The sequence below is a fragment of the Balaenoptera acutorostrata genome, chromosome 13 (assembly GCF_949987535.1).
Source record: "Balaenoptera acutorostrata chromosome 13, mBalAcu1.1, whole genome shotgun sequence".
In the NCBI taxonomy this organism is placed as follows: domain Eukaryota; kingdom Metazoa; phylum Chordata; class Mammalia; order Artiodactyla; family Balaenopteridae; genus Balaenoptera; species Balaenoptera acutorostrata.
Window position 1 is genome coordinate 91,862,322 of NC_080076.1, and position 6,824 is coordinate 91,869,145.

Genomic DNA, 6,824 nt, shown 5'->3' on the forward strand with positions numbered 1-6,824 from the left:
AGAGGGGTGGCTACATCAGAAGGGTGGGCATGAGAGGCGCCAGAGTGTAGGCCAACAAAGTTAGAGGGAACAGTCCCCAAGACCACTCTCACTTCTGACACCAACTACAAGTTCCGGGGGTTCCCCCACCGCACTCAAATTCAATAATTCACTGGAGGGACTCAGAATTCACTAAACACTGCAGCGCTGACAGTTAGGGTTTATCACAGGGGAAGGATACAGATTAACGTCAGCGAAGGGCAGAGGTGCATGGGGGGAGACACGGTCGCACCAAATGGGAGGCTTCTGTTGTCTTCTCCTTGGGCAGTCAGGGCACATTACTTTCAAGCATTGATGTGTGTCAACATACACGAAGTCGCCCACCAGGAAATCTCACCCAAGCCACCAAATTCTGAGTTTTTATTGGGGCCCCATTGCATAGGCATGACTGATTGATTAATTGCCCTCCTGGTTGATCTAGGTCTCCAGGTTGACCTGTACCCATGGAGCCCAAAAGTCCCATCCTAAATCACATTGTCACTATCTGGCTAGTCCAAAGGCCCCCAGGCAAACAAATACTACTTCCAGGAGTGAGAGCAAAGGATAGACTTCTTTTTGGACAAGGTTCAATTCTTTACTACCTCCTTGAATAGGTGGCTTTTGTGCTACGATCTAAGGTAAAGAAAGCAGCCATAAGAAACATATTTGAAAAGTCTAGGGCTTCCCTGGTGGCGCAGTGGTTGAGAGTCTGCCTGCCAATGCAGGGGACACGGGTTCGAGCCCTGCTCTGGGAAGATCCCACATGCCGCGGAGCAACTGGGCCCGTGAGCCACAATTGCTGAGCCTGCGCGTCTGGAGCCTGTGCTCCGCAACAAGAGAGGCCGCGATAGTGAGAGGCCCGCGCACCGCGATGAAGAGTGGCCCCCACTTACCGCAACTAGAGAGAGCCCTCACACAGAAACGAAGACCCAACACAGCCATAAATAAATAAATAAAATTAAAAAAAAAAAAAAGAAAGAAAATAGTAGATAGACAGAAATAGACAGAAAAAGCAGGGAATTTTGGATTTGGTTCTGGGCGTGACTGGGTTCTTGGATTATAGTAGAGGAGCAGGGGAAGCAGAGACTAGACAGTTTAGAAACCAAAGATAGGGGCTTAAACTTGGGTGGACTAGGGGCAAATTTGTCTCTTCTTAATTTATGACTTTGTTATGTTTTTCATAATTTAAATCAAAATCAATAATTTGATGGATATGGGTTGAACAAAAATCCTCCCTTTTGACTAAGCAATTAAAATGAGGTGTGAGCAGGGGGTGAGGAGGCAGTAATTGTACAGAGCTTTTCTGAAACTGGAGTTAATATAAAGGGGGTAAAACTGAGTGAGGGTAGAAAAACACCTGGTCCTGGACACAGCGTTTGAGCTCCTGTGTCAAGCAGTACTTGGAACCAATATACCGCAGGACTTTCATAAGCCAATGAATTTCCTTTTCAGTTTTTTCACTTAGAATGAAGACGTCCTAATACATTGCTGTGAGAATTTACAGACTAAGAGGTTTTTTTCACTTAGAATGAAGACGTCCTAATACATTGCTGTGAGAATTTACAGACTAAGAGGTAAGCTACTTCTGAAATGTAGGGTCCCGGGGAATAGGGGCTTTGGTCTGTTTTGTTCACTATTGTGTCTCCGATTCCAAAATGTCAGGCACATTGTAGGCACTCAATACACAATTTGTAAAATAAAATAATAGATGTTCAAAAACTCTAATTCAAGAAGATACACACACCCCAATGTTCATAGCAGCACTATTCACAATAGGCAAGACATGGAAACAACCTAAACGTCCATCAACAGAGGAATGGATAAAGAAGATGTGGTACATATATACAGTGGAATACTACTCAGCCATTAAAAAAGAATGAAATAATGCCATTTGCAGCAACATGGATGGACCTAGAGACTATCATACTAAGTGAAGTAAGTCAGAGAGAGAAAGACAAATACCATATGATATCACTTATATGTGGAATCTGAAATATGACACAAATGAACTTATCTACGAAACAGAAACAGACTCACAGATATAAAGAAGAGACTTGCGGTTGCCAAGGGGGAGGGGTGTGGCAGAGGGATGGCTTGGGAGTTTGGGATTAGCAGGTGCAAACTATTGTATATAGGATTGTATATACAATTTTATATTGTATATTGTAACAAGGACCTACTGTATAGCACAGGGAACTATATTCAATATCCTGTGATAAAGGAAAAGAATATGAGAAAGAATATATATATATATGTAACTGAATCACCTTGCTGTACATCAGAAATTAACACATTGTAAATCAACTATATGTCAATAAAATTAAAAATAATAATAATAATAATAGATGTCCAGTCCTGGCTTTGAATCCCAGTTCTGCTATTTACTCTCTGTGTAACTTTGGATTGTGAACACTAATAAAGGGAAACCTCACTAAAATGGAGTCAAGAGGCCAGAGGGGGTGCTCTCACTCAATGTCGCTCTCACTCAATGTCAATACAGATCCCAGCAGGAAGAGATGGTACCTCACATCCCCTGTGGGAAGTGACATTACTACCACCAGCGAGAGGAAGATTTTCTCTTGGCCTGGCAACAGCTCAGCCAATGAGAGACCATCACACCTCAGCCAATGAAAGCCACTGTGTTTCAAATTCCCGGTTTCTTCCAACGGACTTTTTGTTCATAACAGCCCCTCCCAAGTTCCCCTTCTCCTCTATAAGAGTTTCCTTTCTTTTGTTTTACCAGACTTGATTGTAGGTTGCCGTAGTTGCACATCCCAAATTGAAATTCTTTGCTGCTCAGGAATAAACCCATTTTGCTGGTAAAATAACTGACTTTTATTGTTTCAGGTTAACAGGACAAAAAGACTAATTTCTCTAAGCCTCAATTTTCCTGCCTGTGAAGTGGTGAAAAGGCAGCCTTCAAGCTGAAAGGCTGTGACTTTCCCATTTTGACCCCACTATGCCTCCAGAGACTGATTCACCCTACTCATTTGCCCTCTTAATTGCAAACAATAAGTATGAATGATGTCTGTTTAATCAATTTATGCTTATTACTCTTAGAAACAATTAACACGTAATAGAAATCTAAACTACACATGGTAAAATTTGTTACAAATTTAAAAAACCGATTGAAAAGTTATATCTGGTTAGCAACAGCAGAAAAAATTACTCAGAAAAATTAGGCTTTGTAGAAAGAATCATTAACATAAAATTAACTTCCTAAAAATGCACACTGCAAAATTTGCTCTTTAAAAATTGATGAAAGCATCAAATCTTAACAAACCTTAAATGTGAAAAATGAAGCCTGGAGAAACTGCACTGAGTAAAAATTATTTACCTATCTGCACACACACCAATACTCTCCAATGCCAGAAGCTGTAATAAATAAATGTTTTATGCTGGAGAGCTGATTAATGAGTAAACTCTTGGCAGCGGAAAGTACAGGGGTAGAGTACTGAGTAGTAGACTACTCAGGTTTGAGTAGTGACTCAGACAGGCGGGTCTGATCCAGGTACTCAGACAGCTGTCAGGGCTCAGCTTTCATCCGCCAGGTGACTCCTCTTTATTGGCCTCTGGCTCTGGCGGGAGCCAGATTCAGTCCCAGGGAAAAGAAAGAGCACCTTTTCTGGGTTGCAGCCTCAGATTCCCGAACTTCACTCTGATTGGATCAACTGGGGTCATTTGTCTACCCCCGAACCAATCACCAGTCAGGTGGCTCTGCGGCTGTGATAGGTCAAACCCGGTCATGTGACCTCCCTGGGACCGGAAATGCCTCTCCCGGAATTCACTGGCAGATGGAGGTCTAATGAACGGGGCTGAAGCCTGCAGAAGGACAAGGGGTTCTGCGTGGCTGAATAACCACCCCATGCCACTCCATCCCAGGGAAGATAAACTCACCAGCAAGAAATGAAAAAGGAAGACATTGGGGTCTTTCCATTGTACTGTGTAGAACGCTAATTAAGGCATTGATTTACCCTAACACGGTTCCCTCTGGAAAACACTTTCTTAATGAATCCTTACTGATGTCAGAACAATTTTGACTAAATGTGTTTATCCATAAATGTTCTCTGGATTCTGAATGTGGCATCTAAACATCCAGTCTCTGTGGTATCTCACTCGAAAAAATGGAGTCCCACAGTCAAAGCAATTAAAAATGAGTCCAATCTTTATTAAGTTATCCCTAAGAATATTAAAAGAGGTCTCATTTGTAACCTCCAAGATCACTCTTTAAATCCTTTCTACAGTCTTCTAGTGTTTCATGTCTTTTATACCCTATAGTTCCCAAAGTACTCTTTTTCTCACTCAGCACCCCCTAAACTTCCCCACCAGGGCACTCGTACTGGGTCAGCACTTTCCATCCATCCACCACCACTGTTAATTTCTCTCCAATAAGTATTGGCCCTGCCTTTTCCTCCCCCTCCCCCAAAAGATTATTCCAAAGCATATAATATGGGGAGCAGTTGGATAATGTTGAATTGTCAGCCAGAAGTTTCTTATCCTGCCAGGGGAAGAATGAGGGTGTGGCTACTAATACATAATTTGTCAATTTTTCCTTATTTCTTACATCCATAGGCAGTCAAATGTCTCTGGGGGTCAAAATATCAGTCAGATCACGGTAGTGCGTTCAAAACAGCTACTTATCAAGATTGAAAGAGACCTATGTTCCTAAGAAAGAGAATCTGATTACCACTCCCGTGATGGATGGGGGTAGTTCTCGAAGAAAGGGGGTCATTGTGAGTTGGACTTAGACAAGGCCTGAAAAGGTATCCTCTCCTACAGTAGGCCACCTTAGAAAGGAGAGAAGGGAGAGAGAACAGGGGCAATGAGAAAGGCCATTAGTCACTGGGATAAGCATCATAATGCCCCCCCATAGATGTCCACACCCTAATCCTTAGAACCTGTGACTATGTTACCTTATATGGCAAAAGGGGCCTTGCAGGCTCTTGGACTTTCCTGGATTACTAGGGGTGGGCCCAGTCTAGTCACCTGAGCCCTCGCAAGCAAAGAACTTTCTCCAGATGAAAAAGATGCGGCAGAACGAGCTGTCAGAGAAACTGCAAATGTGAGGTGTCAGTGCCACATCACTGACTCTGAAATGTAGGGTCATGTGCAAGGACCCTAGAGACTTCTAGGCCCTAAGGGTGGACACCAGCTGACAGCCAGCAAGGAAATGGGGCCCTCTGTCCAATATCTGCAAGGAACTGGGTTCTACCAACAACCTGCGTGGGCTTGGAAGCCGATTCTTCCTTATACCTCCCTGTAAGGGCCCGGGCATTGACACTTTGATTTCAGCCTTATGAAACCCAAGCAGAGAACCCAGCTGAGCCACACAGACTTCTGACCTACAGAACTGTGAGCTAATAGATATGTATTGTCTGAAGCTGCTGAGTTTTCGATAACTTGTTATGTCAACAATAGAAAACTAATATAGTCATTTACTAAAATTAGGAATTTAGCTCCTGGAAGATAGGGCATATATCTTAATATTATGTGTCCCTTTTCAAGGAGTGTTACAAATAAATGAATGAAAGAATGAGTAGGGCAAGGATGGTGACACACTGATCTATCTATCTGTCCTCGCTACCCACATAGCTATGTTTTGGGTTGACATGAACTGAATAAATAAATCATACCTTTAGTTGCCACAGAGTGAGAAGGGCCTACAGAGAGCTAGAACAGAACTGAATGCCTCCTGAAATCACGGTGGGAATCATGTGACAATTCATAGGCCAGAGACTCACAGTTAAGGGTGATGTACACCCCAGCACATTGGCTCCAGCCTTCTCCTATGCAGCCTAGAATTTTCATCTAGACCATCGGTTTTATTTTCCCCACCTGATTCATCCATCAGAAATGGTTGACTCTTCAGTACACTAAAGTTGAAGCCAACACTCTGGAGGTTACAGCACACTGATAACATGCTGTGCAGATTGATGGGACCGTTTATAAACCCTATATATATAAAGTATTACTCACTCAGAGTAAAAACTAAAGTCCTTATAGTGGCCTGCAAGGTCCTGTCCAATCTGATCATCCTCCAAGACCTCCAGAGCCTTGCTTCCCTCTGCACTTCCCTCCACTGACTCCCAGCCAGCCATGTGTCACCTCAGGGCCTTTGCACTGGCTGTTCTTGTCTGAATGCTCTTCCCCCAGATATCTGTGTAGCTTGGTCCCTTACTTCCTTTAAGACTTTGGTCCAGTGACACCTTTTCTGGGAGGCCTGTCCTGCCCCACCCTGTTAAAAATTGCCATTTCTTCTTCACACTCTGAACCCTCTTACCTTGTTCTTTTTTCTCCTTAACACCTACACCCTCTGACCAACTATGTCCTATACACACTTATTTTGTATGCTGCTTACTATTTGTCTTTCTCCTCCGAAAAGTCCACTCCATCAAGGGCAGGGATTTTTGTCCACTTTGCTCAGCAATTCTCGCCAACACCTGGAATGGGGCCCAGCACATAGGAGGTGTGTAATAAATATTTGTCAAGCAACTTATGCTGCAAAAATTTGCTTAATACATGTATTCATTCAAAAGTAAACTTTATTACCGTGGTGGGAAACTTAACGGAAAATTACAGGTTCGTGAATTTCTGGCCAGCTGCAGAGTTTGAATTTGAACCTAGCAAAGTTCCTGCCTATTTTAAAATTTGTGACTCTAAGTTAATATATTTATTTATTTTTTTAAACATCTTTATTGGAGTATAATTGCTTTACAATGGTGTGTTAGTTTCTGCTGTATAACAAAGTGAGTCAGCTATACGTATACATATATCCCCATATCCCCTCCCTCTTGCGTCTCCCTCCC